Genomic DNA, 15,892 nt, shown 5'->3' with positions numbered 1-15,892 from the left:
GTGAAAACAATGTTGATAATGTTCTAAGGAAGGTAATCTATTGCAACTAATCAGATTTCATTTTTTCATCATTTATTTTAATTTCAAACATAATTAAGTAAGTGCACTATACAAATGATCAGTTAGCACTACCTTAACCATGTGTGTTTGACAGCCGTTCCAATTCCAGAATAGAGCATCCTACCCATGCACTGTAACCTTTCTATAGCACCTGAGAAGCAACAAATTAAAACTTCAATATACTGTAAACAACCAAATTAACTGTGGCATTCACTGAATGTCATGACAGTCACTAGTGATGATCTCTGCCCTGTCAGGAAATCCTTTGCAGCAAACACAAACTTAATTAACTGCATTGTTATGTACAAGCTTGCTTCACTCTTTCGTTCATATTATACTTCCCGATCTTCCAAATGACAAACAAGGGACAATTACGATGGTAGTACAAAATTAAAAACATTTCTTTTATGACTGTATACAATGTGTACATGACGTAATTCCAAATGAAATTACTTTATGGAACAGACAGTCTTGATAAAACACAAGCAAGGAGATTTTTTTTTATGAAGTGAGTGATTGAATATTTGCTGTTTATAGTACATTTAATTGCAGGACTGTAAGATTGTCATATGTCGATAAGAAAGTTACAATTTTGTATGTGATGTAAACTGTGAGGAGTAACTAGCCAAGGTCTCTGTGAAAATAAATATTACAGTTGAGTACTTAAATGCAAAGGGGTAGATTCAGATAGAATTTACGCCGGCGTATACATAGATACGCCGCGTAAATTCAAATCTGCGCCGGCGTATCTACTTTCTGTATTCAGAAAGCTAGATATGCTGACATTATGCCGCGTACACACCATCACTTTATGTGATGAAAAAAAACGACATTTTCTGTGAAGTAAAAAACAACGTTTTTGAAACTTAAATTTTCAAAGACGAAGTTGCCTACACACCATCGTTTTTCTCACAATGTTCTAGCAAAGCGAGGTTACGTTCTCACCACTTTTTCCATTGAAGCTCGCTTCATAACTAGCTTCTGGGCATGCGCGGGTGTAAAAACGTCTTTTTAAACTACGTTTTTTGCTACACACAGTCAATTTCTGTGAAGTAAAAAACGACGTTTTGAAAAACGACACATAAAATTGAAGCATGCTTCAATTTTTTTTGGTCGTTTTTTACAAGACATAAAACAACATTTTCCCCCACACGGTCAATTAAAGTGACGTTTTTAAAAACGTTGTTTTTTTTCATCACATAAAGTGATGGTGTGTACGGGGCATTAGCCTAAGACACGACTGGCATAAGTCTCTTACGCCGTCGTATCTTAGGGTGCATTCTCACGCTGGCCGCTAGGTGGCGCTCCCGTAGTTTTCAGCGTAGAGTATGCAAATTACCTACTTACGCCGATTCACAAACGTACGTGCGCCCGGCGGTAGTTTTTTACGTCGTCTGCGTAAGTCGTTTTCGTCGTTACGTTGCTCCTGCTATTAGGAGGCGCAGCCAATGTTAAGTATGGATGTCTTTTCTGCGTCGAAATTTGAAAATTTTACGTTGTTTGTGTAACTCGTCCGTGAATGGGGCGGGACGCCATTTCCGTTCACGTCGAAACCAATGATGTCCTTGCGACGTCATTTAGCGCAATGCACGTCGGGAAATTTTAGGGACGGCTCATGCGCAGTACGTTCGGCACGGGAACGCGCCTAATTTAAATGATCCACGCCCCCTACCCGGATCATTTGAATTAGGCGGGCTTGCGCCAGGGGATTTACATTACGCCGCCGCAACTTTACAGGCAAGTGCTTTGTGAATCAAGCACTTGCCTGTAAAACTTGCAGCGGCGTAACGTAAATGTCATACGTTACGCCGCCGCAGATTTGCCCATTTCTAGGTGAGTTTGGGCCAAAGGGTTTATATTCCTCTGTTTTACAGAAGGTATGATCATTGTAGCTGGGTAGCGATCACTGCCTGTAATTATAGGAAGCAGTATTAAAGCAGAGTTCCACCCAAAAGTGGAAGCTCCTCTTTTCTGCCTCCCTACCCCCTCTGGTGCCACATTTGGCACCTTTCTGGGAAAACGGGTACCTGTTTTTGACAGGTACCCATCCCCACCTTCCAAGAGATCTCGACATGGCGAGATCATTTGGAGGTTCGGCCCCCTTCCTCCTTCCCCCGCTGTCGTTCCATTCAGAAAGTGCAGCGGGCTTTGCGCATATACAGTAGGGAACCAGCTGTGAATCCAAAAGGCTTCACTGCCGGTTTCCCTTAACACAAATGGCAGAAGCAGCACCTGAGAGCCGATTGGAAAATGGGCTGGGGTGCCGACATTGCAGGATCTCTGGACAGGTAAGTGTCCTAATATTAAAAGTCAGCAGCTATAGTATTTGTAGCTGCTGACTTTGAATTTTTTGCTGGGGGGTCGGAACAATCAAGACTTCCCTGTGTCCTGGCAACTATCACATAACAATTCAATGTCAGAACTATGATTATGGATACAATTTGGATAAGCTTTGGGTTTAGTTTTAACATGAGACCTGAACCCAGCCTGTTCAGAGTCAGGTGGACAAACTGGCTATATTTGGACATTTCGCCAGCTTAAAGGCCTGGTTGATGATGGTAAACATTTTTATCATTTTGCTGTGGTAGCACTATTAACCCAATATATCAGATTCCTGGGCAGCTTCTGTTTGTAACCAAACTGCCAGGACAGCCTGGTATCTTAACCCGATGCAGACTCGGGGCATGCCAAAAATGTTTCATCATTGTACACAGGGCATGTCAATAGGTCCAGTCCTTCTGCCCTGCTGCTGGTATCCCCCCTGTCACAGTACACAACAATTCAGCTCTGACCAATCATAGTGGCATTGGCAAGTACACAGAGAAGTTAGAAAAAAAAAGCAGTTTGGCAATGTTTATAAATAACATTGCTCAGCCACCAATACAGAAAGATACAATGCTAAAGATAGTTTGCACCTAAATGGATGGTGGTCTGCTGTTCTGGGGGAGAGGTTTATGGGAAGACTGGAGGAGTATTTAAACTAGGGTTGAGGGGGGTGTGAAGTAGATTATAATTGGGCAAACAGGTCAGACAGCGGTCAGTCCCTATTGGTGGGTGGAATAGGAGAAGATGGGGGAGGGCTATGGCAGATGCTATGAAGGTTTCCATGTTACAAACAACCATTGGAAATGGTGCTTTTTGTACTAAAATAAAAACTATGCAAAATAAGTGTGCAAAATGTGACAATGAATTAAAGTGTTTGTTCACCAATGCCAGCAAAACAGGTGAGTTGGAAGCTTTGGTTCATTTAAAAAACTATAATTTAATTAGAATTTCTGAATTGTGGCTTCATTCTTCACTTGATTGGGCTATTAACATTCTTGGCTATGCTCTCTTTCAAAAAGACAGGGTAAAATGGAGGGGTGGTCATGTCTGTCTCTGTGTGAGAAGTGATCTCAAAGCAAGTGTTAAAAGAGGACCTAGTTGATGGAGAGTGTGATGAGGCTGAAGCATTATGGGTGGAACTGCACAAGGGTGTGCCTACTACAAAGGTTATCATTAGAGTTTGTTATAGACCTCCCAGTGTTTATCCTAGTGTTAATAAAGAGGTGGAGACTCAGCTCCTTGCACAGATAGAAAGGGCTGCAAGGGCTGGGATGGTGATAATAATGGTGAATTTTAACTACCCGGAAATTGACTGGAGTAATGGCACTGCAGGAACAGTTAAAGGGCAAACATGTATAAACCTAATAAAAGACAATTGTATGGTACAGTTCATAGAAACCCTGACTATGAATGATGCTCTGCTGGACCCGGTAATCTGAAACCATGCAGAGCTTATTATTAATTACTAAATAAAAGAACATCTAGGTAGCATTGACCATAACGTGATCTAATTTAATGTTAGCTGTAAGCAACAAGCTTATACTGGAAATATAAAAACACGTAACTTTAACCCCTTGCTGACGGCTGCACGTCTATATACGTCGGCAGAATGGCACGGCTGAGCAGAAATACGTATATATATATTAAGGCCTGGGGTTGCGGGTGCGCGCACGTCGCATGTGCCATGAGTCTGACCGCAGGTCCCGAGGACTCGAAGTCCCCCTGGAGTCCCACAATCGTCTCACGGAGAAGAACGGGGAAATGCTAATGTAAACAAGCATTTCCCCGTTCTGCCTAGTGACCGGGAGTGGTGATCAGTGTTGTGTCACACGTACCCATGCCCCCACACAGTTAGAACACATCCCTAGGTCACACTTAACCCCTTCAGCGCCCCCTACGGGTTAACCCCTTCACTGCCTGCCACATTTACACAGTAATCAGTGCAATTTTTTAGCACTGATCACTGTATAAATGTGAATGGTCCCAAAATAGCGCCAAAAGTGTCCGATGTGTCCGCCATAATGTCGCAGTCTGGATAAAAATCGATGATTGCCGCCATTACTACGCAAAAATGTATAAGAAAGAACCGGGACGGCCGCAAATAAAAATTTGTTCCTTTTAATAAAAACTGGTCACAACATGGATGTCACAGCAAAAAAATCAGGAACAGGGGCTAACTCTCATACAGTGCTTATTCATAGTTAGCCCTTTTTCCTGATTTTTTTGCTGTGACATCCATGTTGTGACCAGTTTTTATTAAAAGGAACAAATGTTTATTTTTGGAGTGCGGCCGTCCCGGTTCTTCCTTATACATTTTTGCATACTATTGCAGTGCCTGCACCCAAGTGTTTGGACTCCACTTTGCAGTTCTCTGGGACCTCTGAGCAGTAAACTTTCTTTCCTGACAGACTCCATGGCAGCCTACGTGTGGGTTAATCCCGCCTCTCATACCTCATAGGACCCTACTCCCATAAAGCTTTGCTTCTAGCCATAGACTGTGTTCCTTTTTTGTCCTCCTACTAGGACCTAGGTAGTCTTACCTTTTTAATATGAAGATTCTTCGAAATTCCAGTCCTGGTCATTGCACTCAAGGGAGGTTACAGTTTCTGGACTCCAACAAGTCCCAGCTATTAGCCGGCTGGATAGAGGCAGTATTCCAATGCCTTGTAAAGCTTTTGAACCAGCCATTGGCAGGTATGCAGTATTGTGGCCAAACGTCCCAGCTATTAGCAGGAGGCCTTCCCCCACAGACGGTATCCCAGATGGTGCATCTCTGAGCCTCATGGCTCCCAGACTGGTCGGATCGGTTTGGTATTGTATTATCTGCATTATTATTTGGCAGCCTGTTTATGTTTGTTGTCTGTCTGCGCTAGTGCCCTTCCTGGTTATGGCGGCTGGAGCGCACCTGCGTTCCAGCCTCTCTCCCCTGAGTCTATTGCGCGTGTGCAAACCTCCTCCGGTTCGCGCATGCGCAGTTGCGACTGGTACCGCTGTTCGCGCATGCGCGCAAGGTACTTGCAGTCACGCCAGACACTGCGCAGGCGCGCGGAGTACACGGCGGGGCGCGGTGACATCATCAGGAGGCGGCAGCTTTAAAAAGCTGTCAGTCTCAGCATGTTGTTGGGATTCCCTGACGCATGCTGTTTCTGCTTCCAGGCGCATCGCTTGTCGTTTAAGGTAGGTGCCTTGTGGCACTCTGTTTTACATCCATACTATTGCCTTCTTTGAATGCCTCACCCTTATGGTCATGTCTTCTCTGTATGCATCAATTACAGTGTGTGTCCCTGCTATTATGGATGTGTCACCGCCCCCCAGTGGCCAACCCGTACGCCGCAGGTAGGATGGAATTTTTATTTCCTCTACCTGTCTGTTGGGTTTTTAGGTGCAATTTTTTATTTATTTCCTTACCATCAGCCCTTCTAGGTCTGATCTACAGCCCTCAGTACATGAAGAAACTGTTGTTTCTAGAAATCAACATTGTCACTCCAGGTCAAGCTCTAGACATCCCAGATCACCTTCTAGACATCACAGTGAAAAATCTAAAACCACTTCTGACCGTCATTCCCACCGTCATTCCAGCCATTCTGCTAGGAGAGCCTGCTGGGGGTGCAGAGCTCAAGTTCCAGAAGGCAAATCCTTCTGTGATCCCTGTTATGCTCGTGCTGCTGGTGAAAGAGGAAATGATGATCAACAGGTGGAGGCTCTGGTCAGAAAGGTGGTTCAGGAGTCTCTGAACAAACCTGATCCCAATTGTAGCATTCCTTCTCCAATTGTTCCAGCCCCAATCCATATTCAGGATGATTCTGAATTACCGGGTCCTTCTTAGCGTAATCGTTCACCAAGTTTGTCTTCTGCTAGTGAAGTAGAAAGTATTGTCAATTCTGCAGGATTTGATTTCTCTCTTGTTCCAAATCTAGTTAAAGCAGTTAAAGCCGCATTAAAGTGGGAGGATCCGGTTGAAGCGCCTTCCAAACAGAGGAAATATTTCAAGCACCTCAAAAAGGAGCGTCCCAGTTTTCCCCTCCTAGGGGAACTTGGAGAAATGATTACTGATGAGTGGACAGCCACGGAAAGGAAAAATTCATTGCTCTCTAAAGTCGCAAAAATGTATCCATTCAAATCTGAAGATGTTAAACATTTAGGCCCCATGCACACGAGACGCTGCTAAACTCGAGTTCAGAGGCATTTGGGCATTTTTTTCAACTGCCCCTGAACACATTTAATGTTATCCTATGTGTCCATGCACACAATCACGTTTTTTGGCGTTTTAAAGCAGTTGGGTTTATGTCCGTTTTTTCAGACGCAAAATTTTGGGTTCAGAAGCGTTCAGTTTTCGCGTTTCAGACGCAAATCGCGGTAAAATGCCGCTAATCGCGGCAAAACGCGGTACCGCCGTTTTGCCGCGATTTCGTTTATAGGCGTTTTTAAAGGTGACCTATTTTTTTACATTAGAAATCTCAAAAATGATGGCAAATGATGAAAAACCATAAAAAACATAAAAAATGTAATTGCTTGCATTGCATTGTGGACAATCCACAACTTGTGGCAGGTGACGTGGCCAGGTGACGTGGCCAGTGGACAATCCACAACTTGTGGCAGGTGACATGGCCAGGTGACGTGGGAAGTGGACAATCCACAACTTGTGGTAGGTGATGTGGCAGGTGACGTGGCCAGGTCACGTGGCCAGTGGACAATCCACAACTTGTGGCAGGTAACATGGCCAGGTGATGTGGCAAGTGTACAATCCACAACTTGTGGTAGGTGACGTGGCCAGGTGATGTGGCAGGTGACGTGGCCAGGTGACGTGGCCAGTGGACAATCCACAACTTGTGGCAGGTAACATGGCCAGGTGACATGGCAGGTGACGTGGCCAGGTCATGTGGCAAGTGGACAATCCACAACTTGTGGCAGGTGACATGGCCAGGTGACGTGGCAGGTGATGTGGCCAGGTGACATGGCCTGGTGACGTGGCAAGTGGACAATTCACAACTTGTGGCAGGTGACGTGGCCAGCTGATGTGGCAGGTGACGTGGCCAGTTGACGTGGCAGGTGACGTGGCCAGTGGACAATCCACAACTTGTGGCCGGTGATGTGGCAGGTGATGTGGCCAGGTGATGTGGCAAGTGGACAATCCACAACTTGTGGCAGGTGACGTGGCCAGGTGACATGGCAGGTGACGTGGCCAGTGGACAATCCACAACTTGTGGCAGGTGACGTGGCCAGGTGATGTGGCAGGTGATGTGGCCAGGTGACGTGGCCAGGTGACATGGCAAGTGGACAATCCACAACTTGTGGCAGGTAACGTGGCCAGGTGACATGGCAGGTGACGTGGCCAATCCACAACTTGTGGTAGGTGACGTGGTCAGGTGACATGGCCAGTGGACAATCCACAACTTGTGGCAGGTGGCGTGGCCAGGTGACATGGCAGATGACGTGGCAAGTGGACAATACACAACTTGAGGCAGGTGACGTGGTAAGTGGACAATCCACAACTTGTGGTAGGTGACGTGGCCAGGTGATGTGGCAGGTGACGTGGCCAGGTCACGTGGCCAGTGGACAATCCACAACTTGTGGCAGGTGACGTGGCCAGTTGACGTGGCAGGTGATGTGGCCAGGGGACAATCCACAACTTGTGGTAGGTGACGTGGCCAGGTGACGTGGAAGGTGATGTGGCCAGGTGACGTGGCAGGTGACGTGGCCAGGTGACATGGCAAGTGGACAATCCACAACTTGTGGCAGGTAACGTGGCCAGGTGACATGGCAGGTGACATGGCCAGTGGACAAACCACAACTTGTGGCAGGTGACGTGGCCAGGTGATTTGGCAAGTGGATAATCCACTTGAGAGAGAAGATCACCGCTCAAGGTAGGTCTATTGTAGGGTCGTTTCAAAAATATAGGACTCCAAGGGTGCAGGCAATGCACTAAGGCAAATATTGGTAAAAAGATGAGGGATGGACAGCCGCACTCCAAACCAAACAGGTTGTCTTTATTCAAATCAACAGCAAGAACACAGCAGATCACAGCAATAGGAACAGGAGAATACCGACATTTCGCACTGGCTTCAGTGCTTATTCATGGTCAGGTGACGTGGCAAGTGGACAATCCACAACTTGTGGCAGGTGACGTGGCCAGTTGACGTGGCAGGTGACGTGGCCAGTGGACAATCCACAACTTGTGGCAGGTGACGTGGCAGGTGATATGGCCAGGTGACGTGGCAAGTGGACAATCCACAACTTGTGGCAGGTGACGTGGCCAGGTGACATGGCAGGTGACGTGGCCAGGTGACGTGGCCAGTGGACAATCCACAACTTGTGGCAGGTGACGTGGCAGATGACGTGGCAATTGGACAATTCACAACTTGAGGCAAGTGACGTGGCAAGTGACACGCTAAATACACGTACACTGCTGCTCTCTCAGCTGCTCTGGTCTCACAAAATGGCTGAAATTGTTAAATAATACTGTTTTTTGAGCTTAGAGAGGGTCTTATGATGTTTCTTAACCAAATGCTTATAAACGCAAACGCGGTAAAACGCGGTAAAACGCCACGAAATTCGCGGCAAAAACGGGCGTTTTAAATGCCGGTTTTTGCGTTTGAAAACTTGTGTTTAGATGAGTTTGCATTTGCTTCTCGTGTGCATGGGGCCTTAGAATCTGCTCCTTTGATTGACGCCGCATTAATGAGGTTAGTGAAACATGTTACTCTACCCCTGGAAGACACTGTTTCATTTAAAGACGGTTTGGATAGGAAGATTGATACAGATCTTAAATGCATATACATTACGGCAGGTATGGCCTGCAAGCCAGCTTTGGCGCTCGCTGCCCTATCTAAAGCAATGGAAGCCTGGACGGATGAGGTGGATTCTACCCTGTCAAATCTATCCGATCATATGTTCAGAGATCTACCAGTCCATGAACTCAGAATGGCGACCTAGGCATGTGCAAAAGGGAAAATTCCGTTTCGTTTCGTTTTAATTCGTTATTTAATTAATTTCCTTACCCTTGGAAAAAATCCCAATAGTTCGGGACAGGATTCGTCTAGCACTGGACTCTCCTTTTCTCAAAGCCTCACATTGCCTCAAGATAATAGGCACCATGGTGTCCACAATTCCCATGGTGAGGTGGGCACAGTGGAGAATGCGTCCCTTCCAGAAGGGTTTTCTTCAACAATGGGATCCAAGCTCCCGAGATCATTTGGTTCGGATAACCTGGTCAATGCGGGAAAGTCTATTCTGGTGGCTTCTACGAGAGAATCCCCTCAACTGTCTCTCGATAGCCCCTGTCTCTTGGATCACAATTACATCCGACGCCAGCAGCAAAGGCTGGGGTGCTCTTTGTCTAAAGGAAGTAGCTCAAGGGAAGTGGGACTGGTCACCTCGGAAAGTGGTATCCAATGTCCTGGAACTCCGTGCAGCCTTCTGTGCCCTTCAAGCCTTTTCGCATCTAACCAAGGGGTCGTCAGTCCTCCTAAGGATGGACAATACGACATCGGTGTCATACATAAAGAGACAGGGAGGCACTCGCAGTCTTTCCTTACTGAAAGAGATAGAGCCGATCATGTCCTGGGCTCAGACATATCTGACAGATCTGACAGCAGTTTTTCTCCCCAGGGATCAGAATCTACAAGCAGATTTCCTATCGAGGACGACACTCAACAACAACGAGTGGTCTCTCCACAGCGAAGTGTTCAGCTGGATCCTATCACTAGGGTTTGTGCCGGAAGTAGACCTATTTGCATCCCCATGCAACTTCAAACTGGAGAAATTCTTTATGAGAAGTCGCTGTCCCCAGGCGTTCGGGGTGGATGCCCTAACAGACCAGTGGATGTTCCACAGAGCCTATGCCTTTCCTCCAGTCCCAGTCATTCTCCGGTTCCTGTCGAGACTCTGGTAGGAGGAAGTCGAAGTAGTGGCAATAATTCCTTACTGGCCCAACAGGCCCTGGTTTCCATTGTTATGCCAGCTGAGCTTCCGGGATCCAGTTCCACTCCCGATCGGACCAGATCTCCTGTTGCAGGGAGCGACCCTTCGCGCTTGCCCGAACCATCTACATCTAATGGTCTGGTTCTTGAGAGGGAAAGGTTGGAAGAACTAGGTTGTCCAAGTCAAGCATTATCTACCTTGCTAAGGGCTAGGAGACCAAGTACCAACAGGATCTATAAAAGAATATGGTCTAAATTCTCAGTTTACACCTCCTCCATGAACGGTTCACCTAAGGATCCCAGAGTTCAAGATGTTTTGGGTTTTCTCCAGACAGGGCTAGACCTGCCATTGTCAGTCAGTTCCCTGAGGGTTCAAGTGTCAGCAATATCTGCCTTCACAGGAATATCCTGGGCTAAACACGTCCTTGTCAGACAGTTCTTCAAAGGAGCTATGAGGCTGAGACCTCTAAGAAAACCAAGGTTCTCCAAATGGGACCTCCCATTGGTTTTGGACTTTTTCTCAGAAGAACAAAATCTGGTTCATCTATCAAAGATCTTTCCCTCAAGGTTGTCTTTCTTGTTGCCATAACATCTGCTAAAATAGTTTCTGAAATTGGTTCCCTAGGATTCAAAGAACCATTTCTCACTTTCTTTCCAGACCACGTTGTTTTGGTCCCGATGCTGGGGTCCAAGCCCAAGGTAACATCAGTTTTTCACGAAAACCAAGAAATTGTCCTTCCCACTTATCGCTCCTCTGAGGACTCTATTGTTCATCCTCTGGATGTTGGGGAAGTCCTAAAACAATATTTGAAGGCTACAGCATCCTTCCGCAAAACGGATCATTTGTTTGTTTCTTTTCATGGCAAGAACAAAGGAATGCAGGCTTCTTCTAGAACCATTTCAACATGGATCATCCAAGCTATTCACAGGGCTTATAAGGCAAAGGGGTTGGCTCCTCCTGAAGCAGTAACTGCTCACTCCACTCGGAGCATCTCGACATCATGGGTGGCTGCCCGACATGTTTCTCCGGAAGTTATCTGCAAAGCTGCTTCCTGGTCGTCTTTAAATACTTTTGTGACGCACTATTGCGTAGAACCAGCTTCTTTATCGTCGGTTAATTTTGGTTTGCATGTTTTATCTGTTGACAATGTCAATTAAACCTTCTTTTTTGTTAACCAGCAATTGCCCACCCGGGTGTGTTTGGCTAGTCATTTCCCACACGTAGGCTGCCATGGAGTCTGTCAGGAAAAAGGAAAATTTATATGAAATACTTACCGTAATTTTCCTTTCCTGATGGACTCCATGGCAGCCGGAGTTCCCTCTCCTTTGCTGGAGTAGGCTATATTACGGAACACAGTCTATGGCTAGAAGCAAAGCTTTATGGGAGTAGGGTCCTATGAGGTATGAGAGGCGGGATTAACCCACACGTAGGCTGCCATGGAGTCCATCAGGAAAGGAAAATTACGGTAAGCATTTCATATAAATTTTCCTTTTTCTTTTGCCGCCATTACTAGTTTAAAAAAATATTTTTTTGGGGATATTTATTATAGCAAAAAGTGAAAAATATTGCTTTTTTTTCAAAATTGTCGCTCTATTTTTGTTTATAGCTCAAAAAATAAAAACTGCAGAGGTGATCACCACCTAAAGAAAGCTCTATTTGTGGGAAAAAAGGACGTAAATTTTGTTTGGGAGCCACATCGCACGACCGCACAATTGTCAGTTAAAGTGACGCAGTGCGAAATCGCAAAAAGTGCTCTGGTCTTTGGCCAGCCAAATGGTCTGGGTCTAAAGTGGTCAAGAGAGCACATTTTCCATGGATGAGGGCTGCTTTCCATGACTTAGACTGGCAGGGAATATTGGCTTCAATGGACACAGAACAGAAATGGGAATTCTTCAAAAAATACTTTATGTGACTTTATTCCCATGGGCAATATTTTTAAAGGGCTAAAGTCTCAAAATAAAACCTATGTGGCTCACGCCAAAGTAAAAAAAAACTATAAATAATAAGAAAAGAGCTTGTAAAAAAAATATAAAAGTGAAGGAACACTATCATCGTAATATAACAGAATATGTAAAAAGGAGATCAACAAAGTAAAAATTCTAAACGAACGACAGATTACAAAAGGTAGCTCACTGGGGACCCGATGCACGTGCCTGGCGGCCGCGATGTCCACCGGGCACGCGTGATTGCTCGTCACAGAGCAGGTACGTGGCGGCCATATGTTGTGTGTTATAGTGGAGAAAGATGGCAGGTTAGTTAGTGGATTCAACATGCAGTCAGTGTAGAATATATAAGACAGTGCAGTCAGTGTAGTGTATATAATACAGTGCAGTCAGTGTAGAATATATAATACAGTACAGGCAGCGCAGTGTATACAGGTATAGTGCAATCAGTGTAGTGTATATAGTGCAGTGCAGATTATATAATACAGTGCAGAGTATATAGTGAAGTGCAGAATAAAGTATATAATACAGTGTACTGTGGTGTGAATAACAGTGTAGTGCAGTGTATCTAATACAATGTAGTGTGAATAACACAGTGTTGTGGTGCTACGGAAGTGTTGGTGTGTACAACATTTCTGTGTCACCACCGATCCCATTTTTTTTCATTAAACATTTTTATTCTTATTTTTTGCAGTATCAGGTTCTGTTGCTGCATTATTAGTACTCTCCTTTCTGTGTCGCAGGTCTTATTCCTTCTGCATCAGCACAGCATGGTGGTATACTTTTTTTTTACGGTGTAGCAGCAATAAGAATATTTAGGGAATAATTGCTGCCCCCCTTCTGCGTTGTAGGTGTTCCTCTTTCTGCATCAGCAGTGGTTCAATTTTTTTGGGGGCTTTTTGAAAAAAGAAATTCCAACAGCACTAAAAAAATCTCCATAGTCGCAGGTGGTGTCCCTTCTGCATCACCACTGTTTGTTTTTTTGGCCTTTCTTAACTTTTTTTTACATTTATTTTATTTTAGTTTTTGCAGAATCAGCAGCAGCAGTAGAGAAAAAATCTCCACAATTGCTTTACTGTTATTTTCTTTATTAAAAAGAAACTATAATAAAATGATTTATACTGCACCAAGTACAAACGTATTGTACCCAAGCATCATATTCCCATCCCACACTCGATGATAAAAAGTTATAAACCCCCCCAAAAAATAAAAGACAATAATAAAACGGTTTATAGTGCACCAAGCACAACCGTATTGAACCCAAGCACCATGGGCCAAATCCACAAAAGAGATACTCCGGCGTAAGCCGTCGTATCTCTGGTTCTTACTTTGGAACTGATCCTCAGAAGCAGTTTTCCTAAGTTAGGCAGAAGATCCGACATCTGTAAGGGACTTACACTGCCGGATCTTAGGATGCAGTACCGCATCCGCCACTGGGGGCATTTCGAGTCGAAATGCCTCTTCTGGTATGCAAATTAGCACTTAGGGCGATCCACAAAGCTTTTGTGCTTCGTTTTTCCGCCGTAAGTTTTAGTTTGCCAAGTGTAAAACTAGGGCTGCTTTTACAAAGTGTAAAGTTAGTCACACCTTGTAAAGGCCCATTCAAGCGACGGCATTTGGTATGCATTCCCGAGGGAGAACTCCACGGCAATTTGTAAAATCCAAACCGGCATGGGTTCCCCCCCAGGAGCATACCAGGCCCTTAGGTCTGTTATGGGTTGTAAGGAGACCCCCCTACGCCGAAAAATCGACGTAGGGGGTCCCCCTACAATCCATACCAGACCCGTATCCAAAGCACGCTACCCGGCCGGTCAGGAATGGGAGTGGGGACGAGCAAGCGCCCCCCCCCCCTCCTGAGCCGTGCCAGGCCGCATGCCCTCAACATGGGGGGGTTGGGTGCTCTGGGGCAGGGGGGCGCACTGCAGGCCCCCCCACCCCAGAGCACCCTGTCCCCATGTTGATGAGGACAGGACCTCTTCCCGACAACCCTTGACGTTGGTTGTCGGGGTCTGCGGGCGGGGGCTTATCGGAATCTGGGAGTCCCCTCAAATAAGGGGGCCCCCAGATACCAGCCCCCCACCCTAAGTGAATGGATATGGGGTACATCGTACCCCTATCCATTCACCTGGAGGCAAAAAGTAAAAGTTATTAAACACACAACACAAGGGTTTTTAAAATAATTTATTATTCTGCTCCGGAGGCCCCCCCTGTCTTCTTTATTAGCTCTATTACCAGGGGGGGCTTCTTCTTCCACTCTCCGGGGTTTCTTCTTCCACTCTCCGGGGGGGAGCTTCTCCGGTCTCCGGGGGTCGTCTTCTATCTTCTCCCCTCTTCCGCTGTTGACTCGGCGAACCCCGGTTCTTCTCCAGCTGTCCGGTGCCTTCTTCTTCAGCGCTGGCTGCCTGCTATCTTTGTGTGTTAGCTCAATTAGTAACAGGCAGCCAGCGCGGTCTTCTGTGACGTCAGGTTCTTCTCTTCCCTTCTTCCGATCTTGACTCGTCGCCTCTTGTCGCTGTAATGATGGAAGCGCCTTGCATCCCATTTATATAGGCATCACCGTCCCATCATGCTCCGGTAGGTACCCACGTGGTGGGTGCACGTGGGTAGGCACCCACCACGTGGGTACCTGCCGGAGCATGATGGGACGGTGATGCCTATATAAATGGGATGCAAGGCGCGCTTCCATCATTACAGTGACAAGAGGCGACGATGCAACATCGGAAGAGGGGAGAAGAACAGAAGAGAAGAACCTGACGTCACAGAAGACCGCGATGGCTGCCTGCTAGAAATTGAGCTAACACACAAAGATAGCAGGCAGCCAGCGCTGAAGAAGAAGGCACCGGACATCTGCAGAAGAACCGGGGTTCGCCGAGTCAACAGCGGAAGAGGGGAGAAGATAGAAGAAGACCCCCGGAGACCGGAGAAGCTCGGAGAGTGGAAGAAGACCCCCGGAGAGTAGAAGAAGAAGCCCCCCCCTGGTAATAGAGCTAATAAAGAAGACAGGGGGGGCCTCCGGAGCAGAATAATAAATTATTTTAAAAACCCTTGTGTTGTGTGTTTACTAACTTTTACTTTTTGCCTCCAGGTGAATGGGTAGGGGTACGATGCACCCCATATCCATTCACTTAGGGTGGCGGGCCGGTATCTGGGGGCCCCCTTATTTGAGGGGACTCCCAGATTCCGATAAGCCCCCGCCCGCAGACCCCGACAACCAACGGCAAGGGTTGTCGGGAAGAGGTCGGGAAGAGGTCCCCTCCCCGCTCGTCCCCACTCCCTTCCTGACCGGCCGGGTAGCGTGCTTTGGATACGGGTCTGGTATGGATTGTAGGGGGACCCCCTACGTCGATTTTTCGGCGTGGGGGGGTCTCCTTACAACCCATACCAGACCTAAGGGCCTGGTATGCTCCTGGGGGGGGGGGGAACCCATGCCGGTTTTTTCTTTGAAAATTGGCATGGAGTTCTCCCTCTCAGGAATGCATGCTGAGCGACGCTGTCATTTTTTTTTAGAATTATTTGTTTTCCCGGCGCGTATATTTTTTTCACCCGTCGCAACTTTAGTGTCCCGTCGCAATCCACAAAGCCGCCCGGCGTCAATTACATTCGCGCGCTGCACGTCGGGAAAATTACGTCACACGCATGCGCAG

The sequence above is a fragment of the Rana temporaria genome, chromosome 3, assembly GCF_905171775.1.
Source record: "Rana temporaria chromosome 3, aRanTem1.1, whole genome shotgun sequence".
Classification (NCBI taxonomy): Eukaryota; Metazoa; Chordata; class Amphibia; order Anura; family Ranidae; genus Rana; species Rana temporaria.
Note: the sequence above shows the minus strand (reverse complement) of the source record.